Here is a 25,316-nt window from a genome sequence, read left to right on the forward strand (position 1 = left end):
CTAGTTCAAATGATTCCAACCCAATACCAACAAAGTACTTAACTGAGCAGAACAGTAAGAGTACACAATTTTTTTTTTTTTTTTTTTTTTTTTTGTCGGTCGTGGGGCTTGAACTCTGGGCCTGGGCGCTGTCCCTCAGCTCTTCAGCTCAAGGCAAGCGCTCTACCACTTGAGCTACAGCGCCACTTCCGGTTTTCTGGTGGTTTATTGGAGATAGGAGTCTCACGGTCTCTCCTGCCCGGGCTGGCTTTGAACAGCGATCCTCAGATCTCAGCCTCCTGAGTAGCTAGGATTACAGGCGTGAGCCACCAGCGCCCGGCTAAGAGTACACAATTTTAAACAATTTGTAATACAAGTTGATTACCTCAAATAGATCTAAATTCCTCAAGCAGAAACGCGAGGTTCCAAGTCCTTTCCCGTAGGGAAAAGAGTTCTCTTTTCATAAGGTGATAGGTATCCTACATTTTTTTCGGTCAGTCATGGGGCTTGAACTCTGGACCTGGGTGGGCACTGTCCCTCAGCTCTTCAGCTCAAGGCTAGCACTCTGCCACTTGAGCCACAGTGCCACTTCCAGTTTTTTGGTGGTTAATTGGAGATAAGAGTCTCACAGAGCCGGGCGCTGGTGGCTCATGCCTGTAATCCTAGCTACTCAGGAAGCTGAGATCTGAGGATCGCGGTTCAAAGCCAGCCCGGGCAGGAAAGACCGTGAGACTCCTATCTCCAATAAACCACCAGAAAACCGGAAGTGGCGCTGTAGCTCAAGTGGTAGAGCACTCGCCTTGAGCTGAAGAGCTGAGGGACAGTGCCCAGGCCCAGAGTTCAAGCCCCACGACTGACCAAAAAAAAAAAAAAAAAAAAAAGAGTCTCACAGATTTTCCTGCCTGGTTGGCTTTGAACTGTGATCCTCAGATCTTAGCCTTCTGAGTAGCTAGGATTACAGACATAAGCCACCACACCTAGCTGGTATCCTACATTTCTAATTAAGAAAGACTAATCCTAGTGCTAAAAATCCCAGCCCAATATCTGACTTTGCTGAAGCAAATCCTTGTGTGCTGGAGCACCTTCTCCCTCCAGGGCAGTAGGCAATGCTCTAATCCACTCTAGATCATGGGTCTTGGTTCTTATCTTGTTGCCTCACAAAGCTGTGGCCCCATTATAGGACCCAAGAGTGATACTGCAATGTTCATATCCTTCTAAGTTCACTGCCACGCTGACTCCAGTAGAGTCTGCTTAGCATGGGAAACCATCTATCAGACCATGGTAGGAGCTTCAGAGACCTATCTCTGAGTTTTGGGACTTCACTGAAGTCTACCTCAGAGAATGGGGCTTTACAGAAACGTATCTCAAAGTTTTGGGACTTCACCGAAGTCTACCTCGGAGAATAGGGCTTCTAAGAGGCCTACTCCAGGGAAAAGGCTGGCAAACCCCTGGGAAAGATGTGTTTCTGTCTTTCTTTCCCTCATAAGAGTGCCTATTGATCTTTTACTGTTTCTACTGCTCTTTGTACTTGCTCATTGTCAACGTTCCCTTATTCAAAGCTCTTTCTTAAGAGTGTTGATGACTCCAATATCTGATGAGTGTCTTAAAAAATATGACTAACTCACCAGAGTTAAGTGCTACCCTGAAACCCCTCTTATGGAGGCTAGGAGACAAGTTATAAGTAAATATAAAAGTATTGGGGGTTTCACAAAGTCACTTCAGCAGAAGGAATTATTTGTAAGGGATTTACAAGAAGCTATAGGCTCAGTTAAAACAGAAAGAATGTATGGCAATTGCTGAGATAATTATTTAGGAGAGAGAATCTCCTGCTATTTACTAAGAGAATTGCTAGGTCTCCTTAAAGTTTACTATTAAAGAAGAGACAGGCCAGGTGCTGGTGGCTCACGCCTGTAATCCTAGCTACTCAGGAGGCTGAGATCTGAGGATCGCGGTTCAAAGCCAGCCCGGGCAGGAGAGACCGTGAGACTCCTATCTCCAATAAACCACCAGAAAACCGGAAGTGGCGCTGTAGCTCAAGTGGTAGAGAACTCGCCTTGAGCTGAGGAGCTGAGGGACAGCGCCCAGGCCCAGAGTTCAAGCCCCACGACCGACAAAAAAAAAAAAAAGAAGAGACAGGAAAGATCTTATGGGAAAGTTAAGGCCTCTATAAAAATAGGTAATGGTTAATTGGTGACAAACATCGAAACCCAAACCCATTGTATTTCTTAGAGATAAGCCGAAGACAAATGCCTATCAGGTGCCCAGCTGGTGACCACCCAAGAAAGAAGCCATGCAGCAAGATTGTGTAACCTTTTGCCCTTTCTCATGAGAATTCTGTTATAAAAGATTGCTATCCTCTGCATTAAATCGCACTCAGCATCCACTCCTAATGTGTGTGAGTTGTCTGTTTGCCATCTCCCCATCCTATTCCAGGTTCCTCCCCTAGGTATCCTCCGTCGTCCCAACAGAACCCAGTCCTCGGCAGTTCACCTAAAAAGAAAGTTTGCTGCTAAAACTGTACATTTGGAGTCCAGCCGGAAAGTAATCCTTTATCTATTGAAATGCTCAAACACATTCTCAAATTTAAATAAAATTAGAAAGAATATGGAATATCTCAATCAAGAGTCTTGACTCCTTTTTCTTTGTATAAATCCTAAAGGCATTTCATTACCAATCCTGTGCATCCTAGCTCTTTTATCTACTTCAGTAATCTAGTGCAAGCCACTATCTCTTACCCAGGTTACAATTGCTTCCTAGTTAGTCTTAAATCCTTCTGTGACTTCCCAAATTCCTACAGGGCTGAGCCTTGCCTACCTATGCAGGCCCATCTCTCACTTCTCTTAGTTCTTTGTACATCAGCCATACTGACCTTTGTTTTAGTCAAGCCTTAAACACCTGCTCCAGGTAGATCAACTTTACCAAGTTCAGGGTTGATAATCCCAGACTCATCCTTACTGTCATTGCTGTATACTTCTCAAACTAGATTCCAGCTTGCAGGAGCTGTGTCTGTAGTTTTTACTGATCAATTCTTTTTTTTTTTTTTTTTTGGGGTCCGGTCGTGGGGCCTGAACTCTGGGCCTGAGCGCTGTCCCTCAGCTCTTCAGCTCAAGGCTAGCACTCTACCACTTGAGCCATAGTGCCACTTCCGGCTTTTTTCTTTTTGCTTATGTGGTGCTGGGGAATCGAACCCAGGGCCTCAGGCATGCAAGGCAAGCGCTCTACCACTGAGCCACCTTCCCAGCCCTAGTGATCAATTCTTAAGCCTACTAAGCAAAATCTGAATTGACTAATTAGAATTTCCACAAACATTTTCTTAATATAAAAGCTTTTGTTTTGGGTATTTTTTTTTCCCTTGTTGGTACCAAGGTTTGAACTCAGAGTATCATGTATGCTCAGTTTGTTTGCTCAACTGAACTCTACCACTACCAGCTAGGCTTTTTGCTGGTTATTTTGGAAATAAAATCTTGTGGATTTTTTTTGCCCAGGTTGGCTTCAAACTATAATCCTTAGATCTCAGCCTCCTGAGTAGCTAAGACTATAGGCACAACCTATATAGGTGTCCAGCAGTTTTTTTTTGGTTTTTGTTTGTTTTTGTCAGTCGTGGGGCTTGAACTCTGGGCCTGAGTGCTGTCCCTCAGCTCTTCAGCTCAAGGCTAGCGCTATACCATTTGAGCTACAGCACCACTTCCAGTTTTCTAGTGGTTTATTGGAGATAAGAGTCTCCCGGCGTGTCCAGCAGTTTTAAATTAAATCAAGTGTAGTAGTTCACATCTGTAATCCCAAAACTGGGGAAGCAGAGAATTCAAAACAAGCCTGAGCTTGTTTTGAGACCTATCTTAAGGAGAAAAATAAATAAAAGAAGGTTATTACTTTGGTAGCACATATACTCAAATTGGAACAAAACAGAGAAAATTAGCATGTCTTCTGTGCACAGATAACATGCAAATTAGCCAAGTGTTCAATCTTTTTAAAAAGGAGGAAGAGGAAGAAGAGAAAGAAGAAGCTGGGTGCTGGTGGCTTACGTCTGTAATCCTCAGAAGGCTGAGATCTGAGGATCACAGTTCAAAGCTAACCGGGGCAGGAAAGTCCATGAGACTCATCTCCAATAAACCACTAGAAAACTGGAAGTGGCACTGTGGCTCAAATGGCAGAGCACTAGCCTTGAGCTGAAAAGCTGAGGGATGGGGCCCAGGCCCCAGAGTTCAAACCCCAAGACTGACCAAAAAAAAACTACTAACACAATGTAAATGGTGCTCTTAACGTGTTCCTAAAACTCATAATTGCCTTAAATGGAAAAGGTGCAAAAGACAAATATACATATATATATATATATATATATATATTATATGATAAAACATATATAATACAAGTTTCAAACATTATAGAAAAAAAATAAAAAATTTTCCCTGCCTTGTAAAGAATGTTATATACACTGGATAAAAACTGTGCTCACGCCAAATAGTTCATCAATGTTACTGTGAAATACTTCAAATTACACAAGGACTGAGGACTACAGAGTATGGGAAGAAAATGATCCAAGCAGTCTAATGGAGGGAAGGTACAAATAAAGCCTGACACATGACTATCTAAGGAAGTAGATACTAAGAGACCTACTTCTTTTTTTTGGGGGGGGGTCCAGTCGTGGGGTCTGAACTCTGGGCCTGGGGCGCTGTCCCTCAGCTTTTCAGCTCAAGGCTAGCGCTCTACCACTTGAGCCACAGCACCACTTCCGGCTTTTTTTCTTTTTGCTTATGTGGTGCTGAGGAATCGAACCCAGGGCCTCAGGCATGCAAGGCAAACGCTCTACCACTGAGCCAAAGGAAGTAGATACTAAGGACGGAATAGATTAGTTCTGAAGTCATTAACCAAGCTTCAGTTTCTGAATTATATTCAAAATGCAACATAAATACTAAGTATAAATTACAGGAACTTATCATTAAAGACAACTAAAATAATTTCCTTTGCCTAGTTTTATGAATCTCTAGCACATTCCAGATTTAGTTTCTGTATTCTGGATTTTACACCAACAATTCAAATCCTTATCATGTGTCTGCTGCCTATGCTAACAGAATAAAGCAACTCAGAATTTTCATTTCATTTCTAGGACGTGACCACTCTTTTCAGTCTGCTCCTGTTTTAAGTCAGCAACTTTAATCTAGTGATCAAAGCTTCATTAGCTTGTAAACAAACTGTTCCCCATGTAAACTGAGCTGCCTCACACAAGGATCTTAAGCAAATAAATAAGTACAAAACAGGCAGAGATTATAAATTAAGGTAGACAAATCTGTATCTAGCCCCACGCCAGTAAAGAGCATTCTATCAATATAGTGAAATGCTAATCTCCTAATTAACAACCTAATTAGGTAATTATGGCTTTGCAGAGGGATGCCGAAATGAAATATGACAACATGGTCACCTCTTTATATGGCACCTGTGGGCCTTTTCAGCTGTCATTGCAAAGAGTGCAATATCAATTTGAACAGATGACAAAGTGCTGTCATTTTTCATTCTGATAATGTACAGAATGCTTTGGACAGAAGCAGTTTACAAAAGAAACAACTTGCCTGATATTTTCCTTATTTAAATATGCTCAAATACTTGTGTGGTTTTTTTTGCATTGTTTTTATACAATCTATAGGAGAATTATATGCACTGTTTAAAATCCTAACAGGCCATAATGTCTAATGGACATGTAAAATTATTTCAATAATGAAATATATAATAATTACAAAAAAGAGTAAGATAATCTTTTTCTGGAGGGGAAGGTTGATACTGGCATATTCAAAGCCTTTCACTTACTAGACAGGCACTCTACTACTTGAGCTATAACCCTGGCCCTTTTTGCTGTTATTTTCAAATTAGATCTTGCATTTTTTTTTCCCCAGGTGGGTCTAGACTAAAATCATCCTGTTTAAGCTTCTGGCATAGTTTGGACGACAGGCATGCACACCATGCCAACTTATTGGGGGGCCTTTTTACCCAAGTTGGCCTCAAACCATCTCTACCTCTCAAGTAACTGGGATTACAGGAAATGAGCCACCAGGCCCATTCCCTAATCAAGGTATTTTAATATTCATACTTTTTACTGACTCTTGTTACCAGAAAAAAAAAATTAAAAGCTAACACAAACTTTCATCTTCAATTTTTTTTCTACAAATCAAAAAACCTAGAAATTCACACCTGGGAAAGTAATTAAAATGAAGGCCAGATCTGAAGAATTCGTGAGCAGACAAAGTCAGTTAGGCCTCATAAGTAACCTTATTTACTTAGCTTAAAAACATAAGCAAAACTTGCTGGGTGTTGAAGGATCATACCTGTAATCTTAGCTACTCAGGAGGCTGAGATCTGAGAACAGCAGTCCAAAGCCAGCCCAGACAGACAAATCCAAGAGACTCTTATCACCAATTAACCAGCAAACACCAGACTTGAAGGTATGACTGTTTTCTGTGAGCAGAAAAAAAAAAAAAGCTGAGCAAGAATGTGAGGCACTGAATTCAAGCCCTAGTAATGGCACTCCCCCTCACCCTGACAAAAAAAAAAGAGGCAATTAAATTTATCTATTTCTTATATATGTCCATATTAAAAGGCAAACAACTTATGCTCAACAAGGTAGAAATAGCCAACCGGCTTATAATTCTGTAACTAAGGAATTCTTGGGACAGATCAAATGAGGCAACTGTACAGAGGTCACCAAGTATGTTCATTGCTTTACTTCCATGTTCTTCCTATAAAACTCTCTTAGCCAGGTACCAGGGCCTAGAATCTGAGTAACACAGAAGGGTGAGATCCAGATCTTAATTCAAGGCCAGCCAAGGCAGAAAGTTTGCTAGATTCCATCTCCAAAATACCAGCAAAGAGCATAGCTGGAAGCATGGTTCAAGCAGTAGAATAAGAAACTAGTAAGCCTGAAAGCCCTGAAACCCCAGTACCAAAAAAAAACAAAAAACAAAAAACAAAAAAAAAACCACTTTTGTGTTAAATAAGAAAGCAAGAAAGCACTTGAACCACTTGGCTGGTTTGAAGCTACACAATTCATGATCACTACTTCCTCAAATACTTTAAAATTGTGTTATGCCTCAGCTGAACCTTTTTAACACAAATGATTTTCTATATAATAAAAGCACACATCACTATGTAAGGATTGAACTCACAACTGCTAGATATAAGTGGCAAACCTTGTTTATGGAGGTAGGAATGTAATCCCTAGGAAAATAAAGACCAAGGTGGTAGCTCATACCTGTAAACCTAACCATTTAGGAGGCTGAGATCTGAGATTGCAATTTCAAGCTAGCTGTGCAGGAGACGCTTATCTCCAATTAGCCACCAAAAACCTGGAAGTGGAACTGTGGCTCAAAGTGCTAAAATGCTAGCCTTGAGGGAAAAAAAAAAACAAAAACACAACCAAGCTCAGGAACAGCTGTCAGACCCTGAGTTCAAGCCCCAGCATCAACAAAAAAAATAAAGACCAACGTGTTCCAAGCCCCACTGAACACAAAGTCCCACTGAAGAGTAAAGAGGTAAGGTAGCACTACAACGCTGGTACCCTAATACAAACAGGCCTCTTCTATATGCTCTTGCTTTTGCTTGTGGGGGGTTGGAGGTTTTGTTGTTGTTTGAGGTTTCTTTATTGTTTTACTCCATTTAACCAGTTTAGACACAGGGTCTCCCAGTGTAGCCAAAGCTGGCTTAAAACTTGTGATCTCTCTGCCTTAGCCTCTGAGTGCTGAGACTGCAGGCATATGGCACCATTTTTTTTTTTCTTTTGTGGCGGGGGAAACAAGTGAGGTTTACCTGGGAATTTTTAACATCTATCATTTGTGGCAAAAACACATGAAGCCATATTCTGAGTGCAAAATAACTGAGATGAAAATGCAAACTCTGTTAGTTGGAATGATGATTACTGGCTCTACTCATATTTGTTAATGTCAAGTGTAAAACTAAAAAGAGGGGGCTGGGAAGGTGGCTCAGTGGTAGAGCACTTGCCTTGCATGCTCGAGGCCCTGGGTTTGATTCCTCAGCACCACATAAGAAAAAAGCCGGAAGTGGCGCTGTGGCTCATGTGGTAGAGTGCTAGCCTTGAGCTGAAGAGCTGAAGGACAGCGCCCAGGCCCAGAGTTCAGGCCCCACGACCGGACCCAAAAAAAAAAAAAAAACTAAAAAGAGAGCCTGGGAATGTGGCTTAGAGTGCTTCCCTAGCATGCATGAAGCCCTGGGTTCGATTCCTCAGTACCATATAAACAGAAAATGCTGGAAGTGGCGCTATAGCTCAAGTGGTAGAGTGCTAGCGTTGAACAAATGAAGCTCAGGGACAGTGCCCAGGCCCTGAGTTCCAGCTCTATGACTGGCAAAAAAAAAAGCCACCTAAAAAGACTTTTTACAGGGCAGGGGATGTAACTCAGTAGCAAAGTGCTTGCTTAGCGTGTGTAAGGCCCTGGTTTCAATCCCCAGCACCAAAAAAGTAAAATAAAAAAGTAATAATAATTTTTTTCAGAAACTATTTCTAAAACAGAGAAAAGAAAAAGACCTATAACCTTCCCATCTACTTTTTCTTTGCATAGATTTGACATCATTAAAATCATACTTTACATTGTTGTACATTCTCTGTATATATACCACTTAGTATATATACAGATTATCATGTCATTAAAATTCTTCTAAAATACTAAAATGAGTATGCAATATTCTGTTCGGTGGCATTTCCATAATTTCTCTAACCTTTATCAATACTAAAGCTGTTTCTAACTTTGCTACTAGAAGCACTGCTTAGTGAACATCTTTGGACACAAACATTTTTCTACATCTATGATTATTTTTTTAATGAAGATTCCTAAAAGTGAAATGCTCAAAGACATCATGACTCCTTTTAAGAGCTTGTGATAAATATTGCCAAAGTGCTTTTTAAAAAAACTTTCATCAATTTATAGTCCACTAACAATAAATGAGTGACCCTCTCACCACCAGTCTTTGCCAGCAATTAATGTTTGGGTTTTATTAAGTCTGTAAACTCCATGTTACAAGGTTATACCTATAATCAAATGTTCTCAATATGATCAATAGAGTTTCTATAAGCATTAAATTCATATTAATAAGATAAATCATCAGACTGATGACAATCCCAAAACAAGGGCCAGTTCCAATATCCAGATCTGGAACAGCAAGAAACAGTGGCAAAGTACCCCCATTAGAGTCAACACACAAAGGTTATGAGCTCTAGCTGTATCAACATTAATAACACTGCATCTTGAATTACTAGTCCACTAAGCTTTGCGTAGGAATGAAGACAACAGAATATCCCTTAACAACTTCAAAGGTCAGCTACATGGATCAAAAAAGGTAAGATAACATGTGTTTATTGTTATTTAGCAGGCTAATTATTTAATAGCCTCAAAGAGCACATAAACCTCAAGAGTGCACAGTAGTTGTATATACTAATCCACAAAGCACAATCAGAAATGATTACTTTCACAACTCAGATATGAAAAGGAGGGTCTTTCCTTCACGATCACTCCAGTATCACTGCTAGTTATATCACCCTAACATCCTGAAGGTCCTGAGCCCTGGGGGACTGGTACCTGCATGTCTCCAAAGCATCATATTTCCTATTAAGTACAGACATAAATGTTTTCATTTAGTCCTCACAAGTACAATGTGAGATCGGCACTACTATCCCCATTTTACAGACTGTCCAGGTCACACAGCTAATAACTGATGGGCAGTATTCAATCCAGGTGAGTAAGATTTCAAAAGCCCTACCTCAGCAGGGAGCCGGTAGCTCAAGCCCGTAATCCTAGCTATTCAGGAGGCTGAGATCTGAGGACCACGGTTCAAAGCCAGCCCAGGCAAGAAAGTCTGTGAGACTCTTATCTCCAATTAACCACCAGAAACAGGAAGTGGTGCTGTGGCTCAAGTGACAGAGTGCTCACCTTGAGCTGAAGAGCTGAGGGACAGTGCCTAGGCCCAGAGTTCAAGCCCCACAAGAAAAGAAAAGAAAAGAAAGAGAGAGAGAGAGAGAGAGAGAGAGAGAGAGAGAGAGAGAGAGAGAGGGAGGGAGGGAGGGAGGAAGAAAGAGATCCTACCTCATACTGCTTCAGGATTCAAGGCTGCACCTCAGTTCTTCCTTAAGTCTCCTGTATGTCAGCAACTAAAGTTTACACTGAAGATTTACTTTGTGTACAATTTCCTACCAATTTCTCTGCTGAAACAGTACTTTTGTAACATAGTACCTTAAAATGAGTCCACAGGGAACTAAAAACATATTATTTTTTGCAGCTGTACACATTCAGACCACTTGATCTGCATCAATAATAGAAGCATATTCATGAAAACATACTCACATACAGGATATTATGAATCTAACATTGAATATACTTAGGGATAAATAATAATTTATTTCACAAGCGATTACTAAAATTTAATTTCAATAGCTATTCTAATACCTTCTCCCTTTTTCCAGAATTTCAGGGTTTTTTTTTTCTTTTAAGTGGATTATCTGTTTTCTCACTTTCAATTACTTAAAACTATGTTCTACTTTCAGTCTAAATTTTGTGAGGTTTTTATATTAAATCTATTTCTTCAATATATCCAGACTGCTGCCAAATAGAGTTAATAAATTCTGAATGACTGCTCAGGATTTATTTTCTTCATTTTTATATTCTATGTTATTTCCTTATACAATAGAGTATGAATGAAAACAAGTATCTAGAAGACAATATTTCTTCAATTTTCACCTTGTGGAAGCTTGGTATTAAAATAAAAATAAATTAAACTCTTGGGCTGAGAACTCCCTGACCATATTTCTCTCATTCTGCTCCCTTCAATCTTGTGTATATATAGTCAACAAAGCACTGTATCCATTTGGGAAGTGCCTGGCCCATCAAGGTCCCTTCCCAGAAGTTAAAGTCATGAACAAAGAACCCAAGGAAGCACTGAATACTGCTTCATACCTGCCTGCCAGAGAGGACAAACTTCCTACTTGCCATCAGAGAGGGAAGAGGACCAGCCCCCAACCTGCCATCCAGGGAGAAGAGAGGACAAGCAGCATTGAGTAGCAACTGTCTACCTGCCAATTAAGTCAGGACGACTGGCCTCAGTTGTGTCATGTCAGTTGGAATCAGAAAGCTGGGCATCCTGAAAAGATCTCAGCAAGACTTAAGTTTTGTTCTTATTATCTTACTATGGGAAAAAGACCCAAAGATCTGTCAGTGACTTGACCAAGATCAAAAGGCTATTAATGATATATTTACAATTCAAGTCTTTCAGTCTACTGTACTTTCTACTAAACAGCAATTCACTGGATGCCACTCTACCTACAAAGGTTATGATCACCCCCCCTTTAGAATACCACCTATTATAAAAGATTATGACAATTAAAGGAAAGATGGTATACAAATTTATAATACCACTTCAGGGTACTGTGGGCAGGATCAAAGAGGTGATAGATCTGGTAGCATTTAATCTTCTAAGAGCTCCAAGCACAAGTAGTAAGGTTATCTCCTGATCCAAACCCCAACCATGGGGCTGGGAAGGTGGCTCAGTGGTGGAGCACTTGCCTTGCATGCCTGAGGCCCTGGGTTCGATTCCTCAGCACCACATAAGCAAAAAAGAAAAAAGCCGGAAGTGGTGTTGTGGCTCAAGTAGTAGAGTGCTAGCCTTGAGCTGAAGAGCTGAGGGACGGACAGTGCCCAGGCCCAGAGTCCAGTCCCCACGACCAGACCCAAAAAAAAAAAAAAAAAAAAAAAAAAAATTCTGAGATTTGGCCTGATTAAATAATAAAAAAAATTTACTCTGCCACTCTCCAAAAGACATCAGTATAAGGTACAATGTCCCCTTATTCTGCCAATTTACCAGACATTTTGGTCAAAACCCACATTGTCAAGGTGCCAGTAGTACATGCTTATAATTCTAGCTACTTAGGAAGTTAAGATCTAGATGATCCTGGTTCAAAGCTGGTCTGGGGAGAAAAATTCCATGAGACTCTATCTAGAAAATAACCAGAAAAAGAGGTGTGTCTCAGGTAGTATAGTGCCAGCTGTGAGAAAAAACAAGACAAACATTTTGTTCACAAGCACAAGACCCTGAGATCAAGCATCAGTATTAGAAAAACACACACACACACACACACAGACACACACACAGACACACACACACACACACACACACACACACACACACACACACACACACACACACACACACACACACACACACACACACACACACACACACACACACACACACACACACACACACACACACACACACACACCCCATTGTGTTTTACCTCCTGCTTTGAATTTTGGGTAGAAAATTTCAACAGGCAGGTAGATCAGAGTTTATAATCAGAGAGCCAAGTACTGTACACAACCCACAAATGTGGTTCTGATCCACATAATAAATTATTTAAATGGAATATTTTTATACTCAATACATTAAAATCCAGATTTCCACAATTTTTCAAAATAAAAACACATAAGATCTGGGACACTGGGCCTACTTCATTACATGGCAACAAGCAACTAGACCTAAGTACCTGCCACCTTTCCATTTGGCATAAGCCTCCAGTTCTCCAAGGCCCATCCTAGTACACAATGGCACGTGACTTGGAGACCACTGAGGGAGATGCTCAACAGACAACTGAGTTAATTATACCTTACCCCCAAGCCTCAGGCTACTGAATCAAATGCAGATAAAACCACCTAACTTACAGAATGAAGATTAAAGGAGAAAAGGCATTCAACAATGACTGAAGTAGAAGCACTCCATCATTTTTAAGTTCTACGCAAGCTTAAATGTACTAACTTCTGAGTCAAAACTTCTCAAAAATTTCAAACTGGCAGAAAACACAAGGTCAGGGAACCTTTGATGAGGAGAGAAAATATGTAATGTGACAGAATTTCCTGTCCTAGGACAACCTGATATCCCTGATGTCCTTAACAATAAGACTATACATCAGAATAACCAATTTCTAGCAAATTCTCTCATCCTGTAACAGATAAATCCACTCAAGTGCAAATTTCCAAAGTGTTCAGTTAACAAGCAAAACAAACCCTCCACCAAAAGGCAAGAAAGGTATATAAAGTGACACAGATGAGCAAAGTCAGTGCAGAGGCACCTCATTCCTCATTCTCCCTAACACCCAGTAGTGACTGGTGACAGCTCAAAGGCCAGAGCAGCAATTCTCAGAAGCAGGTCAAAAGGGCCCCCATCCATATCACAAGAGCAAGCAATATGGTGCAGTCTATAGAGCAAAATCAGGCACACAATCCTCATAGTTCATATCTACCAGCTAGACTCTTCCTTTTTTTTGAACTTTTCAATGTTGAGGACTCCACTCAGAGCCTTGAACATACTAAGCATGCACTCCCTCAGTGAGGGAATGCATCCCCAACCCTCAAGGAAATATATTTAAGTTTTTTGTGTCCTACTTTCCTCATCTGTGAAACCAGGATGCTAATAATACCTTCCCACACAGGAATAAATGAGGTGAAGTATAAGGACAATGCCAGCACAGAGTAAGTACTAATAGTCACCATGTGGTGTTCCTTATCTGAGCTCCACATCACTCTGTGGGGGCTTGTACCATGCTTCTTAGTTCACTTGCACACACACAAACACAAACACACACACACACACACACACACACACACACACACACACACACATCTCCCCCAGTGGAATGTCAACAACTTCAGGGTCTGAACCACAGTTTATTGTTCTTTGTATCCCCAAGGACTAACGTTTTACCTGTAACTACTCAATGAATCACAGATCTTCAAAGTATTCATTAACTGTAAACTAGAATAGACCTCTCTTGCCAGGCACTCAGACTGGCTTACTCTGACCCCTCCGGCCCCTCCAACTTTACCTCTTTGTCACCTGCTAAAAGTAATGGCTATAGGAAGTAATGCCTAGAATGTCTTTGGATATAGCCCCATAGAATGCTAACTTCAATAAAAATCTCTAACTTTAAGAAAAAAAGTGGGGGGAGGGGGAGTTGGGGAGGTGGTGAGGGAAGGATAGTAGGGGGAAAACAAAGAAGGGAGTAACAGTGTACTCATTACCTTACTCATGTAACTGTAACCCCTCTGTACAGTATCTTTACAATAAAAAATATTTTTTTTTAAAAAAAGAAAAAAGTGTTGCTATTTTTCTCTCTTTACTCATGCCAGAAACTCATTCACAGTTCTAACATCATGTCACAGCATTATATCAGTGGATCTTATGGCCATCATCAATTTAGGGACCTTACAAAGCAAAGCTTAAAGATGATAAATGTTTTTAGGTTTCAATTCTTTGTTTTTTTTGGGGGGGGGGGGAACTTGGGGATATTTGCATAGACTTTACTAGCTGAGCATTGCTAATGCAAAAACCCAAAATCTGAAATGCTCCAAAACTCTAAAGCTCCTGCTTAAAAGGTTTAGATTTACAGCTTTTCAGATTACTCAAATTGTATCACGTCTTTTATCCATATTAAATATCCCTCATTAAATATTCATAGCACTCAGAGAGGTCATCCTGTCCCATCCTATCTCACAGCTGAGGAAAACAATGGTAGAGTTAAATAGCTTGCCAAAAGTCATATATCCAGTAAGAGAAGGACCACCAATCGAATCCAGAGTCTATGCTTGTTCTCCAGAAACTATCTTTGCTGCTGATACTCAAGAGCTCAGCCCATCCACCCAGCTACGCAGTCGAGGCTAGCCTCAACTGGACCCAAGAAATCTATTGTCTTGAGCTCTAAAATAGCTGGGACTATAGACATACACCATGGTACCCAGCTCTCCCTGAAAGATGTCTATACTATTCACTTTAACGTCCATAGTTTTCCTGTATACAGACCTTTCAATATGTTCTTGTATCAAGATAGTCATAGTGTGAGAAAGAAGACAAGATGGGAAATTTTTTTTAAATTTAAGCAAAGATTAAGGCAGCAGGCAGACCTAGGCTTGTACAAGTATCTTTACTATATCCTGACTTGTAATGCTCTGGTAGATGCCCAGACCTAGGTTTGAATCCTGGCTCTGTGTCTACCAGCTGTGTAAATTTATTCTTCCTAATCTGAAATTTGAAGTTCAAATGATTAAACACGAGAAACTCAATAAAGTTTAGTTTATCTCACATTATGAAGCATTCCCTGGCTATTTCTCACTTCACTGTATCACACAAAGAACTCTGTTCACAGAGCATGTTTATTCCATTGTGTTGCAATAACTGGCTTCCCTCTCTCTAAACTGAGCTCCTGTGTACAAAGAATGAGTCTTATTTACCTGTAAATGTCCTAGTATGGGTATCTGGGCATGTATCCACACTTAGTAAATATTTGCTAAGTAAAATAACTATAAATAATGAGTGTTTACAAGATTCTAGGTAAGAAAGAAATCATTTCCAGCCAGGTTTGTCCCATGTTAGTTTCAAAGACCCCCCACTTTCATTTGGGTAACCCATCAAGTTTCTAGGCAGGACCTGGGTGCCTGTCTACTCAGGAGGCTGAGATCCGAGGATCATAGTTCCAAATCAGACTGAGCAGAAAACTCTGTAACTCTTCAATTAACTAGCAAAAAAAGTTTGAGAGGCTCTGAAATTAAACCCCACTACTGGGAAGAGAGAGAAGGAGGGGTGGGGATTCTGGGCAGGGGCAGGGAGAGGGTCCTATCAAAATCAATGGACCAAGAGAGAGCACTTCTAGGCAAGAGCAGGAAGGAGGCCCTATCAAGACCAATGGGCTAAGCTGGCACAGGTTGGTCATGCCTGCAATCCTAGCTACTCAGCAGGCTGAGACCTGAAAATTGCTGTTCAAAGCCAACCCCAACAGCAAAGTCCATGAGACTCTTATCTCCAATTAACCATCAGGAAAAACAAGTGAAACTGACTCAACTGTGGTAGAAAGCTAGCCTTGAGCAAGAAAGAGCTCAGGGTCCATGACCAGGCCCCAAGACTGACAAAAAAAAAAAAAAAAAAAAAAAAAGGACTAAGGGGTGGGGGGGAGGAGTGAGAATCAATATGATTAGCGATCCTTATATGGAATAATGGGTCACAGTGGGGATCGTTTTAAGCCTAAGTGGAAAGACAGTAAAGGGCCAGGGAAGAAACAGAGAAATGAGTGCAGTTTCACATACATAGTAGGTATCAGCACATAGCTGAATGGGAGAGGGGCCACCAGCATGCTCATGGACCTCAGGAAGTTTGTAGGTGTGCAAATTGGAAGAGGTGGAAACAATGATCACCTCATACCCGCAGCGCCGGTGGCTCAAACCTGTAATCTAGCCACTCAGCAGGCTGGGTAGTTCAGGCTGAGTCAGTTTAGCAGTTCGAAACTAGCCCAGGCAGTAAAGTCCTTGAAATTCATTTCAAATTAACCAGCAAAAAGCCAGAAATAGTGGAGTGACTAGCTATGAGTAGAAAAAGCTAAGGGACAGCACCCAGGTCCTGAGTTCAAACCCCAGTTGAACAAGAACTCCTTATACTGAGCTACACCGAAAGTGTCTCTTCCAGCTCTACTAGGGTTTTAACATTAGGGATCCGCCCTTCTGCTTTTCAAAACAGGGTCAAACAGGGGAAGGATTTTTTTTTTAACTGATGTGTCTCTCCATTTGACTGTTCAAACCTGAGGAGAGTTTTGAACGTTGCTGATGGCGGTTCTAACGACAGGGTGTTTTGCCCAATGTCAGATACTGCGATCTACTTCACTGATTCCTTCAGAATCAAAGTTCTGGTCAATTTCCAACTCAACTTGTGGAACTCTACAGTGATATTCTTCAAACTACAATCTTTTTACTTGAAGACCTTAAAGCATTCCTTTGCCATTCCTATAAACAAACAAAACCCAGAATCAAAGTTACAGCAGCACGCTGGGTGACACAAGGCAGTCTGCGAGGCTCTGCCTCCCTGCTCCCCTCTGCCCGGTGGGGAGAATGGACTCCAGGAAAAGGGGGGAGGGGGGCTGCACGGGCAATGCTTTGGAAACTTCATTTCACATTATGAGGACAGGGCACGGAGACAGTGCCCTGAATCCAGGGCCTGAAACTACCCGAGCACACTGCATACCCTCTCCACCCCACCCCCCCCACGCACCCCGACACGGCCGGGTCCGCTAGCATCTCCTCACCTAAATCGCACACCCAGCTGTCAGGCTCAGGGCAGCCTCCGGTTCTGGAAAAGGCCAGGAAACGGATGCTCCCAAGCCGCCTGGACAAGGGCCTGACAGACAGCGCCGAGAGCTGAGGAGGGAGGGGGCCGCCAAGGCCGCGCGCGGGCGGGCGGGCCGGCCTGCGGACCGGGACCGCGGCCAGCGGCTGGGGCACGCTTTACCTGACGCTGTCTCCCACACTACACGGGCCCAGCCGGCCCCGAGACACGCTCCTGAGGGGAGGCCGCGGCTTTCCCACGCCTCCCGGGACCCTGTCCCGAACTCTGCACTCTCGGGATCCTGGGGAAACCGGTGTTCCTACCGGCCCACTCAGCTGCCGCTCCCCGGGCTTGCCCTCACGCCCCCAGTCGCCCGCCGCCGCCGGCCCGCCAAGCAACAGCCCTGTTACCCACAGCCGCACCACGACCCGGAACCGCACCTCGGTGCACCGGAAGTCCCCGGCCGGGAAGGAGCCTCCGGCTAGGGAGGCAATGCGCAAGCCCCAGAGCTGAGCGTGAGGCGCAGCGCCCTCCCAGGGGGCGGGGCCGGACGGAAGAGGTGCGCCTGCGCACCGCGCGTCAGGCGCCTGAAAAGGCCCACGTTAGAGATGGATACCCCTGGCCTGGGATTCTGTGTAAGTCAACATTAGGAAATCAACATTACAGAGTCTTCAGGCAAATCTTTCTCCCCTACTTCCACGGAGAAAAGTCCCCTCCGTTCATCCAGAAATGAATGATGAGCGCCTATGTCAGAAGGATCTTGATTCAAATGCCAAATGTCCTAGGACACCACATCTCTCTCTCTTTGAGTTTCAGTTTTCCACCCATTACAGTTCAAACTGTCCAATGTTCCTATGAGAAGGGAATGGGTTGATATTCGAAAATCAATCCGCTCAGTGCCTCACACATAATAAACACGCAATAAATGTGGCTACTTTTCTAACCGCCTTCAAATAGGATAGCAATTTTATCCAAGAACTGCCAGGAGAGTTTGGTGAGGTATATCAAGACAACGCTTTTTTAAAAAATTATTTAGTTGCATTGTAAATGTAGTACTTGAGTTGCTATTCACTGGCAGAAAGTTCCTTCTATTGTCTAGCCTTAGTCCTTCCTGCTGTTGGAAATTTACTCTTTCCCCTGAACCCCCTTTTCCCTTGGAAAAGAAGGCTATCCAAGGGAAGAAAAATGTAAAATCAGAAAACAGGACAAAATTATTGATAAAGAGCAAAACCTCTTGGTAAAGAAAAACCCCAGACAAAAGCTGACTAGTCAGCCTTTACCTCTTTTCCATCCTTGCTAAGAAAGCAAAAGAACATTTCTCCCTCACTCACGTTTACCAAGCTGGGAGCTTTACAGAAAGCTACTGACAACCTTGAGGTTTATCACCAGCTACACTGAGTTGCTGTATTAGTCAGGAGTTTATAATAAAAATAATTTCTGTAATAGTGTCAATAGCATCGATAGTATTGCTGACCAAGTCAAGATTATGTTTTGCCTTTGCTCTTGTGACTCAAGGCTATGTTTTGCTTCTGTAACCTTGCTCGCTTGCCTCAGTAGCAAGGCCTTACGCCCACAGGTGACATCACCACTGTCCTCCAATTGAAGACCACCACCGAGTGGTCCCACTATGGGTGACCTATTGCAAATTAGTTCGTATGATATTTATCATAAAGAACAAATGAATTTAAAGGTCATATAACCATAAGCAATGAAAATGTGCCAAACCTGCCTTGCATGGCTCGTCTATGTAACTCCTTATGTAACTTACCCTTATAAAAACCCACTCTACCCTGAGCACACGGTAGTAGGAAGTAGACCCCATGCAGTTATAATAAAGTTTCTAGCTCCTTTAACTGGGTGTCTTGGAGTCTCTTTTGGATCCGGGATATAATAGTAAAGATGATGTACAGAGAGGTTACAGTTGCATAAGTTTGTTTTATTTTTTAACAGTGTCACCCTCTTTCTTTTTTAATGTGTGTGCCAGTACTGGGGGTTGCACTCAGGACTTTCTGTTCTCACTTAGCTTTTTCACAAAAAGCTGGTGTTCTACTACCTGAGCTACAGCTCCAGTTCTAAAAACTAAACACTTTTTTTCTGTCTGACTGTATGTCTGTGTTTGTCTATCTCTCTCAGGTAGAAGTTCTGTGGAAGTGGGGAAAAGCAGTTCAATAAGTATTACTCCTACCTGAGAAATTATCTAGGAAGTCTCTCAAAAATGCATTTAAACTGGATGCCAGGGGCTCACAACTTTATAATTCTAGCTACCCAAGAGGCTGAGATCTGAGAATTGCAATTTGAAGCCAGCCCAAGCAAGAAAGTCTGTGCAAACCTTTTCTCTAATTAAGCAAAAAGCTTAGGTATAGTGCAGAGGTCCTGACATCAGGCCCCAAAATCAACATGCACACATGTGTACACACACATTCACATACATACACAAGTGTATTTAGCAGGTCTGGCAAGGTGGTACACCTGTAATCCCAGCACTCTGAAGGCAGTGTCAGGAGGATCCCAAAAAAAACACTTAGCAAAAGAATCAAAAGTTACATTTCAACCCTAGGGGTCCTGAGACCCCCTACCCAATTTAAAAGCCACTAACAAATACACATGATCCACTCAGGCATTCAAATATAAGATTGGTATCTTATCTCAAAGTAGGGAAAACAAAGATATTAGAGCACCAACATATATACATACTACCAGCTGGGGCCATCAGGGAGCTATTGAAGGATCTGTGCCAAATCAATACGTGCACCTAGGTTAGATGTTCCATTTTCTTAAGTCAACAGGCTATCTGTCCCTTCCTAGATCTGTTGATTGGCTTTGAAGGACTTTTTTTTTGGGGGGGGGGGGCGGGCAGGGGTAGGTCATGGGGTTTGAACTCTAGACCTTGGCACTGTCCCTCAGCTCTTCAGCTCAAGGCTAGGATTCTACCACTTGAGCCATAACACCACTTCCAGTTTTCTGGTGGTTAATTGGAGATAAGAGTCTCACGGACTTTCCTCCCCTGTGATCCTCAGATCTCAGCCTCTTGAGTAGCTAGAATTAGAGGCTTGAGCCACTGCTGCCCAGGTTGTTTTGTCCTATTTTTAATTCTCCCTCTTTTGTGCTGGAAATGGAAAACAGTTTCGTACATGCTGAGCACGTGCTCTAGGAGTGAGCTACACCAACCTCAAATCTTTTTCCACTTCCACCACTTTCCTGAGCTCTGATCTGAAGCCTTGTTATTCTTCAGACACAGTAAGATTCAACCTATCTAAAACTAAAGTCATCTGGACCAACAGCTCTGACCTGACACAGAAATACAGGCATCAAGGACCAAGTCCCTTTGTGCACCTGCTCAAAACTTGTTTATCCTTTCCTACTCCACTAAGTAGACTCTATACATTCATGTGTGCACATGTGCGTGCGTGCGTGCATGCGTGCATGCGTGTGTGTGTGTAGGGGACAACACTAAGGATTGATATCAGGGCCTTGAGTTGCTAAGCAAGTGCTCTAAATACTTCAGTCATGTACTCAATCCATTTGCTCTTAAGTTTTTCAGATTGCTTTTCTGCTGGGTTGGTTTCTAACTGCTATACTTTTAGTTTCATCTCTCCAGTAGCTGGAACTTTAGGCATGCCCCACTATACCCAGGCCCTCTCTATTCATTCTCTATTGTCTTAAAATGACAGTTTATTATTTCTCTAGATTCTGTGGGTTGATGGATGGTTTTCCTGCCAATCATGCCTGAGCTGATGCATGCATTACAGTCAGATGGCAATAATTGGAAGACAAAGATGGTTGGATAAGTTGCCCCGGAGGACCTTGGTTTGTTACCTGTGGACTCTTGAATGGCTTTTTATATAACAGTTGCAGGATTCTGAAAGGATAAGCCACAATGTACCAATGAGTTTTAAAAATAATATTTTTGTGGGAATATACACACGTATAAATGATTTCTAAGTGTATTCTTTTCATTTTCTAAGACTTGTTGCACAAACTGCTGCCTTCAGAAAGCTCTCCCAGAGAACAGTTCCTATTGCAGGTCACACCTAGAGCTTCATTCTCCATGTCCAATATTTTTCATACCTTCTGTTGTTCTTTTGATACACAGCTGTCTGCCTGGCAAACCAGAGTAAAGGGACTTTCATTGTTTCTTAGCTTAAGCTAGGTTAGAGTTGTGTGCTTACTTAACATGCACAAGCTGAAGACAATACAAACACTTGGTAAAATACATACTCAAAATGTGCAGATGAAAATCTAACTTTGCCTAAGCATTCTGTGCATATGGAAATACCAGTTTGCCAAGCATAAGACAAAGCTGAGAGCAAACACAGTGGACCGGAAAAGAGGCTCTCGTGAGTTTTGCTAGAGCCATGGGAAAATGGATGTACCTTCCAGTTCCACCACAAATGTATGTTCCCATAGATAGATAGATAGATAGATAGATAGATAGATAGATAGATAGATAGATAGATAGATAGATAGATAGATAGATAGATAGATAGATAGCTTGGAAGGTAGTTTTCCTTTTTTTTTTTTTCTTCAGTACTGGGACTAAGCCCAAGCCTCATAGATACATGCTAGGCAAAAGCTCTACCACTGAGCTGCAACCCCCAGCCATTGGGTTTTTCTTTATCTTTCTTTTGTGTGTTTTTAAGACAAGGTCTTACCAACTTTACCCTGGTTGGCCTCAAACTGGCCAGCTTTCTGCCTCTGCCTCTCAAGTAACTGGAATCACAAGCATGGGCCACCACGTACCACTTTTAAACACAGATTAGGGGGCTGGGAGTGTTGCTAAGGTAAAGTGACTGCCTACTATATATGAGTTTGTGGGTTCAGTGCTTAAATACCAAGAAAGAAAATGAGGGGAGGGGCTGGGAAGGTGGCTCAGCGGTAGAGTGTTTGCCTCACATGCATGAGGCCCTGGGTTCGATTCTTTAGCACCACATAAACAGAAAAGGCTGGAAGTGGCACTGTGGCGCAAGTGGTAGAGTGCTAGCCTTGAGCTGAAGAGCTGAGGACAGTGCCCAGGCCTAGAGTTCAAGCCCCACAACAACAACAAAAAAAAAAAAGAGGGAAGAGAGGAAGGAAATGAAGAAGGAAGGAAGGCAGGCACTGGTAGCTCATGCCTATAATCCTAGCTACTCAGGAGGCCAAGATCTGATGATCATGGTTCAAAGCCAACCCAGGCAGGAAATTCTGTGAGACTCTTACCTCCAACCAGCCACCAAAAATCCAGAAGTGGAGCTGTGGCTCAAGTGGTAGAGCCCTAGACTTGAGCAAAAGAAGCTCGGGAACAGCATTCAAGCTCAGAGTTCAAACCCTAGGCCTAGCACAATAAGCAAACAAATAAACAAGCATGGGCAGATAAATAGCAGAGACTCTTATCTCCAATTAAAGAACCAGGGCTGGGCACTGGTGGCTCACACCTGTAATCCTAGCTACTCAGGAGGCTGAGATCTGAGAATCACGGTTCAAAGCCAGCCCGAGAAAGAAAAGTCCATGAGAATCTGATCTCCAATAAACCACTAAAAAAAAAACAGAAGTAGCACTGTGGCTCAGGGGGTAGAGCACTCGCCTTGAGCTGAAGAGCGCAAGGACAGCACCCAAGCCCAAAGTTCAAGCCCCACGACTGACAAAAAAAAAAAACAACAACCAGGAAGTGAAGCTGTGGCTGAAGTGGTAAAGTGCCAGCTTTGAGAGTAAAAACTAAGCAAGAGTGGGAGGCCCTGAATTCAAGCCTCAGTACAAGCACCACAAATAAATAAGCAAACATACTGGGGGCTAGACAGAAATTCCCGGAGCATTTTTCTGTAGAATTTCTATGATGACTAGTATCTCCAGTGTCTATCTTCTTTTAGGTAATTGATGGTAAAATAGAATATTTACCTGATAGCTCCATTTCTTTTTTTTTTTTGGGGGGGGGGCCTGAACTCTGGGCCTGGGCGCTGTCCCTCAGCTCTTCAGCTCAAGGCTCGCGCTCTACCACTTGAGCCACAGCACTACTTCCAGCTTTTTTCTTTTTGCTTATGTGGTGCTGAGGAATCGAACCCAGGGCCTCACGCATGCAAGGCAAGCGCTCTACCACTGAGCCACCTTCCCAGCCCAAATAGCTCCATTTCTATATAGATGTAGTCCCTTTCCCAAAATCCAGGCCCTGCACCCAGTACCTTTCTTATTCTGAACGTTAGCTACTACTGTGATTGCCCATCCCTGAATTAATTGATGTTAACAGTACTTAGAATGTAAAAAAGACTCAGATGTTTTGTTGAACGCAACTTCCAAGAATGCATAATTAACAGTGTCCCCATTAATATACAGTATGTTCAACAGTGAGACACCACTATCATAAATAAAGGTAGACATGGATAAATTTATAATTAAAAATGCATTAGAAATTACAAGCATAATTTATTTACTAATGTGCACTGGAATAAATTTTATGTGTAATATTTTAAAACAGGGCATTAATAAATAATAGTGAACATAAAATGTTTTTACAGCTAAAAATATTTCAATAAATATTAGTAAGTTAAATGTGCTGCAAGAGTTATAATTGCAAGGAAGTAGAGTTTAAAGAGTTTATGGGGTACAGTCACAATGTAAAGGACTGTTTCTTGGGAGTATTCAAAATATCAGGAACAAATAGCTGTATTTCTTTGGAGCTGACTTGTCAGATATTCAAAGTAGTGCCTGCAAAATGCTTTAAAAATAAAAGTATAAGACAACCAAATAATGAGTAATTGTTTGACAGCCAAGATTCTTCTGAGTGCTGGTGTAGATTCGTGGATTAAAATCTTTTCCACCTATTTGATCAGCAGTAATTTGGGGTAATTTTCTCACCTGGGAACAAACCCTGCCTTTCTGCTTTCTTTCCCTCCTTTCCTTTCCTTTCCTTTCCTTTCCATTCCTTTCCTTTCCTTTCCTTTCCTTTCCTTTCCTTTCCTTTCCTTTCCTTTCTTTTCCTTTCCTTTCCTTTCCTTCCTTCCTCCTTTCCTTTCCTTTCCTTCCTCCTCCTTTCCTTTCCTTTCCTTCCTTCCTCCTTTCCTTTCCTTTCCTTCCTCCTCCTTTCCTTTCCTTTCCTTCCTCCTCCTTTCCTTCCTTCCTTCCTTCCTTCCTTCCTTCCTTCCTTCACCCAAAATTTGAGCGTGTGTGAGGTCCTGGGCTCAAGTTCTATCACACACACACAAAAAATTAGGCTGGGGGTATGTCTCAAGCAGTAGAGTGCTTGCTGAGCAAACACAAGGTCCTGGGTTCAATTCCCAATGGTGAAAACAAAGTCAAATTGTTGACCATACCTCGCCCTGTGTTTCTGTTTTTTCAGGGTTTATTTTTATTTTTTATATTTGTTTTTCTGGGGTTAGAACCTAGGGCCCTTGCATACACTGGGTATCTGATGAGTAGGTGAGCTCTACTCCCAATCCTGCTTTTTTGCTTTGTCAAGTACAAACAATACCCAGGTGTTCTAAGTGCTCACATCTGGTGCCAACTTCATGCTCTTAAACACTTCACTGGCTCTGTTATTTTATTTTTATTTTTATTTAATGTTTGGTGCTATAAATCACACAGCACACTGCAGTATTTGTTTGATACACCTGAAAAACAAGCTTGAATTTATGTGTAGATTTCTCCCGCCACTGACCCCAACAGGTAAGATGTAGTTGAAGAGTAATGAATGGCACTCATCACTGGGTGAGCCTTCCTCCATGCCAGACCCTACACTAATGACTTCATAGTCTAATTTAATCCTCAAGACAATTTATAGTTTAATCCTCAAAAAAAATCCAATGAATAGATGCTATTACTATCTCCACTGAACAAATGCAGGAACTAAACATCTGAAAGGTGAAGTCACTTGTTCAAGATCGCACACATACACACACACACACACACACACACACACACACACACACACACACACATACACACACAAGAACACACAAGCACACATGTGCACATGCCAGTCCTGGGGCTTGTACTCAGGGGCTGGGTGCTCTCCATGAGTGTCAAGGCTAGCTCTCTACCATTTGAGCTACAACTTCACTTTCAGCTTTTTACTGGTTAATTGAAGTTGAGTCTCATAAACTTTTCGTGTCTGAACAGGCTTTGAACTGTGACCTCAGGCTCCTGAGTAGCTAGAATTACAGGCATGAGCCACTGACAAGATCCTATAATTTGTTTTTTTTTGTTTTTTGTTTTTTTTCCAGGGCTGAGGACCAAACCCAGGGCCT

General features: G+C 42.1%; 1 protein-coding gene and 1 non-coding gene across 7 annotated transcripts in view; one reads left to right on the top strand and one right to left on the bottom strand.

The window, feature by feature from the left end:
* Positions 1-17,538, bottom strand: part of Mapkap1 (MAPK associated protein 1) — a 242,154-nt gene extending 224,616 nt beyond the window's left edge. For 2 of the 6 annotated variants that reach the window (XM_070013628.1, XM_070013682.1), the window contains exons 1-2: positions 17,084-17,509; positions 6,294-6,423 (exon numbers count right to left, since the gene is read on the bottom strand). The gene's annotated coding sequence lies outside the window, so the exon portion shown is untranslated. The other 4 variants (XM_070013646.1, XM_070013663.1, XM_070013636.1 and 1 more) reach the window with 4 other exon arrangements.
* Positions 3,846-3,948, top strand: LOC138822410 (U6 spliceosomal RNA). The gene has a single exon (XR_011370441.1). It is a non-coding gene; the product is annotated as a U6 spliceosomal RNA (small nuclear RNA).
* Positions 17,539-25,316: the final 7,778 nt, after the last annotated feature.

Source organism: Dipodomys merriami, unplaced genomic scaffold (genome assembly GCF_024711535.1).
Source record: "Dipodomys merriami isolate MVZ:Mamm:240054 unplaced genomic scaffold, mDipMer1.0.p SCAF_11, whole genome shotgun sequence".
Lineage (NCBI taxonomy): Eukaryota > Metazoa > Chordata > Mammalia > Rodentia > Heteromyidae > Dipodomys > Dipodomys merriami.